This window comes from Armigeres subalbatus, chromosome 1 (genome assembly GCF_024139115.2).
Source record: "Armigeres subalbatus isolate Guangzhou_Male chromosome 1, GZ_Asu_2, whole genome shotgun sequence".
Lineage (NCBI taxonomy): Eukaryota > Metazoa > Arthropoda > Insecta > Diptera > Culicidae > Armigeres > Armigeres subalbatus.
Window position 1 is genome coordinate 151,159,703 of NC_085139.1, and position 12,240 is coordinate 151,171,942.

Below are 12,240 nucleotides of genomic sequence, written 5' to 3' on the forward strand. Positions count from 1 at the left end.
TTTTCAATAAACTAATTTGCTAACATTGAAGTCGAAAAAACAACATACTTAATTGAATAGTCTGCAGCATAAATCTAATGGATTGTTTTGGCTGCAATTGGTGCGGTGGCCACGGATCCATACTGCCGTAATCTGAAAAAGTGACGTATACGCAATTTTCCAAAAATGGTCTTAACGAGAAGTACTCATCGAGCTGTTAACAGAAAAATAGTAAACATGTGTGTTGTAATTTGAGTCATAACATAAAGTTGGCGATTTCTGAATTGACGAGACGATGCATGAAATAGAACATTCTCCAGGATCTCTAACAGGAGATATATCCCTTATGCTTCTTCGCTGTTGAAACTGATCGATAGTTTTATGTAAATATGCTTTTTCATGGTTGGCCAAATTGGGCACTTACCCTACCAGACTAAGGCCGGAGTGGCCTGTGCAGTACAGGGCCCTCCTTAGCCTAGCGGTAAGATGCGCGGCTACAAAGCATGACCATGCTGAGGGTGGCTGGGTTCGATTCCCGGTGTCGGTCTAGACAATTTTTGGATTGGAAATTGTCTCGACTTCTCTGGGCATAGAAGTATCATCGTGTTAGCCTCATGATATACGAATGCAAAAATGGTAACTTGGCCTCGAAACCTCGCAGTTAATAACTGTGGAAGTGCTTAATGAACACTAAGCAGTGAGGCGGCTCTGTCCCAGTGTGGGGATGTAATGCCATTAAGAAGAAGAAGAAGAAGGCCTGTGCAGTACACAAAAGTCTGCTCCATTCAGCTCGGTCCATGGCTGCACGTCGCCAACCACGCAGTCTGTGGAGGGTCCGCAAATCGTCCTCCACCTAATCGATCCACCTTGTCCGCTGTGCACCTCGCCTTTTTGTTCCCGTTGGATCGTTGTTGAAAACCGTTTTTACCGGATTACTGTCCGGCATTCTGGCTACGTGCCCGGCCCACCGTAGTCTTCTGATTTTCGCGATGTGGACGATGGATGGTTCTCCTAACAGCTGATGCAACTCGTGGTTCATTCGCCTCCTCCACGTACCGTCCGCCATCTGCACCCCACCATTGATTGTACGCAGCACTTTCCTTTCGAAAACTCCCAGTGCGCGTTGGTCCTCCACGAGCATCGTCCAAGTCTTGTGTCCGTAGAGAACTACCGGTCTAATAAGCGTTTTGTAGACAGTTTGGTACGGCTGCGAACTCTATTCGATCGGAGCGTTTTGCGGAGTCCAAAGTACGCACGATTTCCTGCCATGATGCGTCTCCGATTTTTTTTTGCTGGTATCGTTATCGGAGGTCACCAGTGAGCCCAAGTACACGAATTCTTTAACCACCTCGATTACGTCACCACCAATACAAACATGTGGTGGGAGGCTTACGTTGTCCTCTCTTGAGCCTCTTCCTATCATGTACTTCGTCTTCGACGTGTTGATGACTAGTCCAATCCGTTTAGCTTCGCTTTTCAGTCTGATGTAGGCTTCCTCCATCCTCTTAAAGTTCTTCTTCTTCTTAAATGGCTCTACATTCCAACTGGAACTTGGCCGGCTTTTCAACTTAGTAATCTATTAGCTTTGCCCTTAATTGAAATCTTTTCTATGCCAACAAGGCCATCAAGAGCAGTAAGAGAGCGTGTTTCGATAACCTATGCGAAGGAGCCAACGCGAATCTGTGGGTTGACGCCTCCAGGATAGTGATGGCCAAAGGGACCCCCCCGAACAATCCCCGGATAGGTTGGCGACGATTATCGAGTCCCTGGCCTCCTAAAACCGCAAGGCAATATGGGTGCGGCCGAAATGGTGGCTCCGGTGACAGACGAAGAGTTACTCGCGGTGGCCAAATCCCTGGTAACGATCAAAGCTCCAGGGCCTGATGGAATTCCGAACAGCGCTCTCAAGGCAGCAATCATAGCGAACCCGAACTGTTCAGGCCAGCTATTTATTTACTCATTTATTTATTCATTTGATAACATTCAACTGACTTCTTATAAGTCTTATTGAATATCTTAACTTATGATACAATTAATTTACGAAGACATCACTTAACAAAATTTCTCAGAATGTTTACAGATTGCCGTCCACAGTATTCTTCAATTCTTTCAATTCAAACTCAATCGATTTCGTCTGCCTCGAATCAGTGTTAGATGAGTTACCATTTCGCACACGTTGAAAAGTATTCATACAGTTCTCGCACATCCAAACAACATTCTTCGAAAGGGCATTGATTATATTCCACTGGATATCACGTAGTCCAATACTACAGTTGCAATGGAACACTCCGCCGCAGTCACCTTTGCAGATCATGATAAATGTGTCGTTCGCGTTGACACTCTGAGTGCATTTACGACAAACTCTGTCACCGTCGTCCATTACCGAATATGAGATTCGCGGGGATTTGATGCGCATTTAAATTAGCAATTGAAGCTAAACACACTATTGCTTAGTAGATTCGTTCGTCTAATGATTAACGATAATTATTTTTAATTTATGGTACGTCTACACAGTGAAAAATCAAATACAAAACAGAGCAACGCCGGCTACGAGGTACAGCGTATAGATTAGGGTGGTTCAAAAAATCGATTTTGCTCCACAATGCTCATCTGATTCTTTACCATGTTCTTAGTGTCCTCTGAAAATTTGAGCTCATTTGGATTAAAACTGATTTAGCACAAGCCGTTTCAAGTTTGCATGCAAATTAGTATGGGGAAATTTATTTTTTCATTATACTGTTAATCACGCTTCCCCATCAAGCGCATGTTAAAAGAAAACCTACATAGCTAAAAGGAATACTCAACAGCTTTCACTCAGTGGAAATCGCATCTCAATTAATCGTTCCAATAATTAGTAATCGAATTTAATCTATACCGTGGTTTTCTGGAGCTAATTGCACTGCCGTGAATCGCATATCTGTCCCATCTTTGCTGGATCTCCTATTCATATGGGACAAATATGCAATTCACGGCAGTGCATAACTCATCAACAGGCAACATTGCTGCTCGTGGCGCGAAAGATAGCACACACAAATTCAGGCTACTATGATGCACTGCACATTTCAGTGATGCCCTCAAAGAAGTTTGACGATCATGACTAAAGATTCGCAACTTGTTTTAAAATCGGTTAGTGTTTATTGGGTCGATGAATCAACATTCGTTTTTCGTTGGTTGAAAGCTGTTGGGTATCCTTTTTGTCTATATAGGTTTTCTTTTGACCTTCGCTTAAGGGGGAAACGTCTTTAACTGTATAATGAAAATAAATTTCCCATACTAATTTGCATGCAAACTTGAAACGGCTTGTGCTAAATCAGTTTTAATCCAAATGAGCTCAAATTTTCAGAGGACACTCAGAACATGATAAAGAATCAGATGTGCACTGTGGAGCAAAATCGATTTTTTGAACCACCCTACTATAGATAGTGGAATATATAGATGAGCGAAAATAAATCCTCTGTCTCCAAACGAACTGTCAAACGTGTCTCCAAACGACCATTGAGATTCTCACGTCCGAATGTGCGAGTGGCGATAAAAGGAAAACAAACACTCCTAGATTATGCAACTCAGCAATGGTTTGGTTAAAGTGAGTATATTTCCATATATTTTTTGACTCCTTTGCAATCATTGTGATGACCCAATCAATGAGGTTGAGGTTATGAGCAGAAGGAAAACAAACATGTATTTACACATGCCGAAGTGCACATTAGTGTGCAAGCGCTAAACGTCACTCATCTCAATGGCGCCACGATTTTAATGGAAACGTTAAGGGCTGTGACGTCATATGCGCATGTGCACGGGCAAAAAAATCGACTCTGCCATGCTTTCGCTCATCTATAGATTCTACTATCTATAGTACAGCGTACGAGGACAACAACAACTATGCAGAGATGCCTAGATGAGTGTAGATTCCCCGAAAGATGGAAAAGACAGAAACTGGTGTTGCTGCCGAAAGCCGGGAAGCCGCCGGGCGTCCCATCGGGGTATAGACCAATCTGTCTTATAGACACGACGAGCAAGTTGCTAGAGAGGATCATCCTCAACAGGCTGACCCCGTACTCAGAGGGTACGAACGGTCTGTCAAGCAATAGTGCTGTCTAATGAGAGCTTGAAGTAGCTCAAAGTTTCTCCCTGTCCTGCTCATGCCCCTTTGTTGACAAAAAAGAACAAGCAGGACGGGAACAACTGCGAGCTACTTCGAGCTGCTCATTGGACAGCACTAATCAGTTCGCTTTTCGCAAGGTTGCACACTGTTTCCTTTTAGGTAAAACGTGATCGAAATTATTTTGGCGCCTTAAAAAGCATTTTAAACCTATTTGTTCTTCAGCAAAGTGATTCCATTCAATATTCTTGATTTTTTGGATGTATCCGTTCAGTGATTAATCCACCTAGAAGGGAGAAAAAAAACTTATTTTTTTCATTATAGATTTGAAAAATCTAGTTTGTTAGGCAAAGTTGTTGTTTTTGCTGAAGACACTACAGGTCTATCTCTAAATTTCAATGGTCAAAATTGATTTTTCAATAAAAATACACTGAAAATGACTTTTCTTTGAATAACTTTTTGTAAGGTACCCCGGGGCAAGTGGGACCTAAAAAAAACGCTAGTTCAGCAAAATCGTTAACGCATACTTAGAAAACAAGGTATTTCAGGACATTAACCACGGATACATCATTATATGCTTCCGTTGTTGAAGTGTAGACGTGTTGTAAGCCATTTATTCAGTTACAAAAATATTGTTAGTGACATAAATAAATTTACCTGTGGGACCCACTAACCCCTTCAAACGGGGCAAGTGGGACCTATTCTGATTTATACTGTCGAACGAAACTAATTTGAAGAATGTAGATATAATGTTCATGTACTTTCTGAGTCGTAGTATTTCAGATCATGGGTGGAGGTTTGTTGCTTGTCAGACTTGTTTTTGCAAAAAGAAAGAGATTACAATATTAGTAAATATAAAAACAAGACAACAGCTGGTTTACATTGGCTATTGTCTGGCTTTCCATTAGCTTACTTTCTTACCAAATGTGTTAGATGGAAGAGATGAGCAAATCTTTGTTCACTTTTCGAATGAATGTTTCTCTGTTTAGAACACAAATTATTACATAAATTATAACTTCAAAAGGAACTGTGTTGTAAATTTGTAATAGAACGAAATGGCCAATTTATGTCTTAAGCACTTTATTTATCTGAAAATCTGTTAATCTGATGCGATGTTTAAAAATAACAAAACACAAGAAAAAACTGTTGATCTATTGTAGAATAAATAGATTGTTTGCACTGTAAACAGAAAATTTCGCATAGTTATAATCATTGCTCTTTTCCACTAGGAAGATAATTTCCAGAAAGTAAAATACACATTTGGTAAAACAACTGTACACTACTTCTTAACAACGAAACCAACGATATCAACTGCATTTGATTCAGATCCATTTGATATATGAGTGTCGAAGCTATTTTTCACTAGAAAACAGGTAAAATGGCTCTATCGAAAATGTTTTTCAAATAAGTCCCACTTGCCCCATGTATGTTAAAACTTGAGGGCAAGTAAAAATTGGCAGATTTTGGCTTTAATCAAAACTTTTAAATCGTTTTCGACGTCACACAATTATTTAATTGCTTAAAATATTCACTTTCCACATCAATGATGAATTTAGAAACGACTATTTTGTTGGACATCCATTGAATTAAAATAAAATAATAGATTTTGCCGGTAGTTTAAAGTCATGATAAAACAATAGCATTAGTACGGTGCCACAAATTGTTTTGATTACAAATTTTTTGTGTCAGGCGAATTCGTTGATAATTCTGCTTCATCTTTCTAGAACATTGTTATCATTAAAAACGTTCACCGATTAATCGACAGCTATAGTACCCACTTACCCCGTATTTTCACTTGCCCCGGGGTACCTTATAAATTTTCTAAAATTTTCAAATGTTCTACGATTTGAAGCGCTATAAAAAAAATACATGTTTTGCTAAACAAAACTTAATTTTTATCCCTTATATATAAAGAAATATTTGAGATTTCCTTACAAAAAGATTCATTTTTCAATACAAAAAACTACAAACTGTGCAAATTCGTGCAAATCAAATAACCCCTATTTAAATCTATAAAGTTAACGCTATTGAATCATGGGAAAATCATTTGTAGCTCGTTGTCCCTTGCATGCTAAAACCTATGAGAAAAAAATGAGTAGTAAAGCTAATGTACGTAGTATGAAAAATGCTTTCAACGGGGATATATTCTGGTGGTTAATATAAACGGCGGTTAATATAAAATCATGATTGGCACGAACATGCTAAATTGAAAAAAAAAATCCTGATTGACCCACCTAGCGGTAATAGTGCTTTCATGTGAAATTAATTGCGAGCAAATCTGTTTATGGTACGCGCAACAAAACATGTGTAAGTGTTTTGTGCACAGACATTAGGGTGGCTTCTAATTAGTATAGAAAAAACTTTTTTCAATTTTTTCGATGGGCCCTCTTATTCTGTTCTATTTGATGCCCTGATGCTCTGGACAAAATTTCAGCCAAATCGGTCAACGTTTGGGCGGTGTTAAACTCGGGGGCAGCAGGGACCATGTCCAAGGGCTTGACGACCCCTCCCCAGCTGTCTGTGAGTCAGGGAGAACTGCCTAGGGCGTGGTGGGATTTAGCAGTGGGCTCTGCTAAAATCCCTCCCAAAAAACCACAAGTGCCCGTAAGCAGACTCTATCAAAGCGACTGTGTGCCGCTTCAAAAGCACAAGCCCAGGGAGTGCCACTGGCACATCAGGGTTGATATCAGTAAGACCCTGATTATGGCATACTGGTTGCGTGTACTGGTTTCGTATTTGGATATTGTTATATTGTGAAGTGAGGGCTGGCAGTCTCGACATTCTACTCTCTTAGTAGGGTCGGGTGACACTGACTCGAAACGGCGAGTGGGCTAATGGCTAGGCTGTCTTCCGTCCCATAAAACCGTGGCGGGCCTTGTTGCACGCTGCCCAATCCTGCCATCCAGTTTTGCCTACTGGGTGGAAGTAGGCTCAGATGCCCTTTCCTGACTTGCGCTGATCTGGCTCTGAACACGCGAGCATGACCTCCCTGCTTGCCGCAAGGCAGGGATAGATAACCATTGTATCACTAAAGGCGACCACTCCAGTAGAATTCGGCGGCAGCCGCAAGGGGGACCCATATAGCAATGAGTCTTGAAAGACAAAAATCTTTGGAGATGGAGGTGACGGACCCCTTTGCCAAAAGGGGTCTAGCGAGGTCCCCTATTAAAGAGGGGGCAAGTGGAGTGACGGCTGCTGCTATTGGCAGTACCGAAGAGTCTCCAGTGGTGGTGGGGAGTAGCCCTGCCTGCACGCCTGACGAGCCACTACCAGGGATACGGGTGGTGGCCGAGCAACTCGATGAGATCATCGAGTTCGTAAGCGGCAGGCAGAACACCAACAAGGAGCTTAAGCAGAGCCTGTTGGTGCTCCGTGTCGCAAGACAAGAACAGGTCGCTTATATCAGGCGTGTAGCGGAAGCAGAGAGGGTAGCCAAAGGTACGCAGACCAAGGCCGCCCTCTCCTCCCCTAGCGGTGTTACTGCGGCGAAAGAGGCGACTAGACAGGCACAAGTTGCTGAGCCACAAGCTGGCCCCAGCCAGCCATCGGTACCCGCCGAAGGGGATGCGAATCCTTGGCAACTGGTCAGTAGGGGGCGGAAGTCGAACACCCCTCGACCAATGAAGAAAGTGAGAGACAGAGGCGAGGCCTTGTTGGTGAAAACCGACAAGGACAAATACGCCGATGTCCTTAAATCGCTGCGAGCGGCCGATAGCCTATCGGCCCTGGGCCAGGACGTGCGCAGCGTTAGACGTACCAAGAACGGTGAAATGATCTTGGTACTGAAGCGTGGCGCGCAATCCAGCGGGTGGCTTACAAAAAGCTTGCCCAGGAGGTCTTGGGTGACGGCGCTCAGGTCAGGTCGTTGGGTGCGGAAGTGACCCTCCAGTGTAAGCAGCTGGATGAGGTCACGACCGCGGAAGACGTCGTCTCTGCCGTCAAAGAGCAGTGCGGCACAGAGGTTGAGCGGTCCTCTGTACGTCTAAGAGGGGGATTCTTTGGTACGCAGGTAGCCTATCTCAGACTACCGGTGGCTGACGCCAAAAAGGTCATCGAGAAAGGGAAGCTGAAGATCGGCTGGTCAGTATGCCCAGTAAGCGTGCTCCAGCCACCTTCAGTGGACAGGTGCTACCGGTGCCTTGAGTCCGGGCACAAGTCTTATGACTGCAAGGGCCCAGACCGAAGCAAAATGTGTCGTCGCTGCGGCGAGGAGGGACACAAAGCACAGGAATGCGACAAGGCACCTAAGTGCCTTATCTGCGCCAGTAAGAAGCAGGCCCGGAACCATGCTATGGGCGGGCCTGCGTGTCCCTTCGGAGAAGCCAATCGGAAAAAGCCGTGCAAGTAACACAGCTGAATCTGAATCACTGTGCACCTGCCCAGCAGCTGCTGTGGCAGGCGGTCTCGGAGTCGAGGATCGATGTCGCCCTCCTGTCCGACCCGTACAACGTCCCTGCCGGCAATGGCAACTGGGTGGCGGACGGGTCTAAGTCGGCGGCAATCTGCACAACGGGAAGGTACCCCGTTCAAGAGGTTGTACACTCCTCCGCGGAGGGTGTCGCGATAGCCAAGATCAACGGGGTGTTCTATTTTAGCTGCTACGCCCCACCAAGGTGGCCAATGGAACAGTTCAACCATATGATCGACAGGCTATCGGCCGACCTAGTAGGTCGGAGCCCGTTCGTTATAGCGGGAGACTTTAATGCTTGGGCAGTGGAATGGGGCAGCCGCTGCACCAATCAGAGGGGACAAGCGTTACTCGAGGCACTTGCAAAACTCGACGCAGTGCTTGTCAATGACGGAGCCAGTAGCACATTCCGTAGGAATGGGGTCGAGTCATGGATAGATGTAACGTTTGTCAGCCCCAGTTTGGTCTCGGACCTGGACTGGAGGGTAGACGAGGGCTACACCCATAGTGATCACCTAGCAATTCGCTTCAAGATCAATTATGGTGTGCAGCGTCCGAGGGCGGGTGATCCCTGTCAGGTCCGTGGGTGGAAGACCATTCACTTCGACAGCGAAGTTTTCACCGCGGCCCTGGGACTGGAGGCCAACACAGACAGTCTAAGCGGGGATGCGCTGATAGCTGTCCTATCACGCGCGTGCGACGCTACTATGCCGAGGAAAGCCCTGCCAAGAAATGGCAGACGCCCGGTATACTGGTGGAGTGCCGAAATTGCAGCCCTACGATCAGCCTGCCTCAAGGCTAGACGTAGGACGCAACGAGCCCGCACCGAGGAGGAAAGAGCGGTCCGCCGGGAAGTGTTTCAAGCTGCGAGACTGGCCCTTAACAAGGCCATCAAGAGCAGCAAGAGAGCGTGCTTCGACAACCTGTGCGAGGGTGCCAATGCGAATCCGTGACGCCTATAGGATCGTGATGGCCAAGACCAAAGGGGGCTCTTCACCCCCCGAACGGTCACCGGACCGGTTGGCGAGGATTATCGAAGTACTCTTCCCGTCCCGAGCCACAAGTCCCTGGCCTCCTCCTGCGCTGCAAGGCGCTGGGAGTGTGGCCGAAATGGTGGCTCCGGTGACGAACGAAGAGTTACTCGCAGTGGCTAACACCCTTGCGATGAACAAAGCTCCAGGCCCCGATGGAGTTCCAAACAGTGCACTTAAGGCAGCGATCATAGCGAACCCGAACATGTTCAGGCTAGCTATGCAGAGATGCCTGGATGAGTGTTGTTTCCCTGAGAGATGGAAAAGGCAGAAGTTGGTACTGCTGCCGAAGGCCGGAAGCCTCGGGTGACCCATCGGCGTACAGACCAATTTGCCTGATCGACACGACGGGTAAACTGCTCGAGAGGATCATCCTCAACAGGCTCACCCCGTACGCAGAGGGTACGGATGGCCTGTCGAGTAACCAGTTTGGTTTTCGGAAGGGTAAGTCCACGGTGGACGCTATCAATTCAGTCCTCAAGACTGCAGAGGTAGCGATTCAACGGAAAAGGCGAGGAATTCGATACTGTGCGTTGATGACACTGGACGTGAAGAACGCATTCAACAGCGCAAGCTGGGATGCCATCGCGCTCTCGTTACACCGGCTTAGCCTGCCGGTGGGACTGTACCGGATCTTGGAATGCTACTTCCAGAACCGTGTGCTGCTATACGAGACCGATGCCGGTCAGAAAAGTGTTCCTATTACCGCAGGAGTCCCGCAAGGGTCAATCCTGGGCCCGGTACTATGGAACCTGATGTATGACGGGTTCTGAAGCTAAAGTTCCCTCCTGGTGTGAAGATCGTCGGCTTTGCTGACGATGTAACCCTAGAGGTCTACGGGGAGTCAATCCCCGAAGTAGAGCTAACCGCAGAACACGCGATCAGCACTGTGGCGGACTGGATGAGTGCGAGAGGCCTTGAGCTCGCTCAACATAAGACGGAGGTGGTTATCGTCAGCAACCGTAAGTCGGCACAACATGCAGTTGTACACGTGGGAGACGTCGCGATCACTTCAAAGCGGAGTCTGAAGATTCTTGGGGTCATCATAGACGACAAGCTTACCTTCGGTAGCCATGTCGAATATGCGTGCAAGAAGGCTTCGACTGCTGTGGCGGCATTATCGAGGATGATGTCCAACAGCTCCAAGGTGTGCGCCAGTAGACGTAGGCTACTGGCAGGCGTTGCCGCATCTATTCTTAGGTACGGCGGCCCGTCCTGGGCAAAAGCACTGGGGGTAACCAGTTACCTGCAGAAACTGGAGAGCACCTACCGCTTGATGTGTCTCAGGGTGATATCGGCCTACCGCACGGTATCGCGCGACGTATCCTGCGTGATAGCGAGTATGATGCCAGTCGAGCTGGTCATCCGGGAGGATGAGGAGTGTTTTGACCTACGTGGCACCAGAGGAGCCCGCGAGCGTACCAGGGTGACTTCGGTTGCCAGATGGCAGCGCGAGTGGGATAACTCCTCGAAAGGTAGGTGGACCCACCGGCTGATTCCTAACATATCAAGCTGGGTGGGGAGACCCCATGGGGAGGTTCACTTCCATCTGACACAATTCCTGTCAGGCCATGGCTGTTTCCGACAGTACCACCACAGGTTTGGGCACGCGGAGGTCTCCGTCTGCCCTGACTGCCCAGGTGTTGACGAAACTGCAGAGCACATACTGTTCGTATGTCCTCGTTTCGACGTCGAAAGAAGAGCAATGCTAGACGTTTGCGGCCGGGACACAACTCCGGATAATCTTATCCAAAGGATGTGTCAAGCGGTGGAGAAGTGGAACGCAGTCTCGACTGCAACCACTCAGATTGCCTGCAGCTTGCAGAGAATCTGGCGCGCCGAGCAACAATCGACAAGCATGACTAACTTGTGATTGGTAAGTTAGAGCGAAAGTGCCGAACGCGAAGAAGTGTGTGAATGGTCTGCCCATGCAGAGGTAATGGCGCAGCGGGTGGCAACCGAGATCGTCACCTCGAAGCATGGCAGAAGGGTGAATGAATAGGTGTATGTATGGACTGCACACGCCGCGCTGGGAGTAGCGCAGGAATGTTGGTTCCTACGACTACTGATACCCCGCGGCGTGGCAGAGGAGTGTGGGTGAGCATCCAAGTTAGTCTCACATGGTACGAAAGGAATGAGTTGAGTCGTGTTGAGCTAGTCTCATATGGCATGAACGAGGTGAGTCAAACTCACATGGTATGTCAGAAGTGGGAACCTAAGCGAAGAGTCCCACAAGGGATGCCAGAGGGAGTGTTAGGTCGAATGACTCGAGTAGTATGTGTCAGCGCGAACTGAATGAAAGAGGTGAGCAGTCTCACATGGTACGATAAAGGTGGGCATACAAGTTAGTCCCACACGGCATGAGAAGGGTGGGCACAAAAGTTAGTCCCGCACGGCATGAGAAGGGTGGGCACACAAGTCAGACCCATAGGAGCGTTAGCGTGTGTGCAAGCATGGAGTGCATGAGCATGAATCAAGGGTTTGGGTGGGCATACAAGTTAGACCCACATGGCATGAGAAGGGTGGGCACACAAGTTAGACCCGCACGGCATGACAGAGGTGCAACAGAGTATGTAGGGTGTGTTTGAGGGTGCGATAGAGCGAGCACCCAAGTCAGTCTCTGCACGGGACGGTGCCTGTGTGAGCGAGAACGAGCGAGTACGTTTAGTACTGCCATCCCCAGAAGTAGTACTGGGAGGTAGTTCCTGGGGAAACGATGGTGG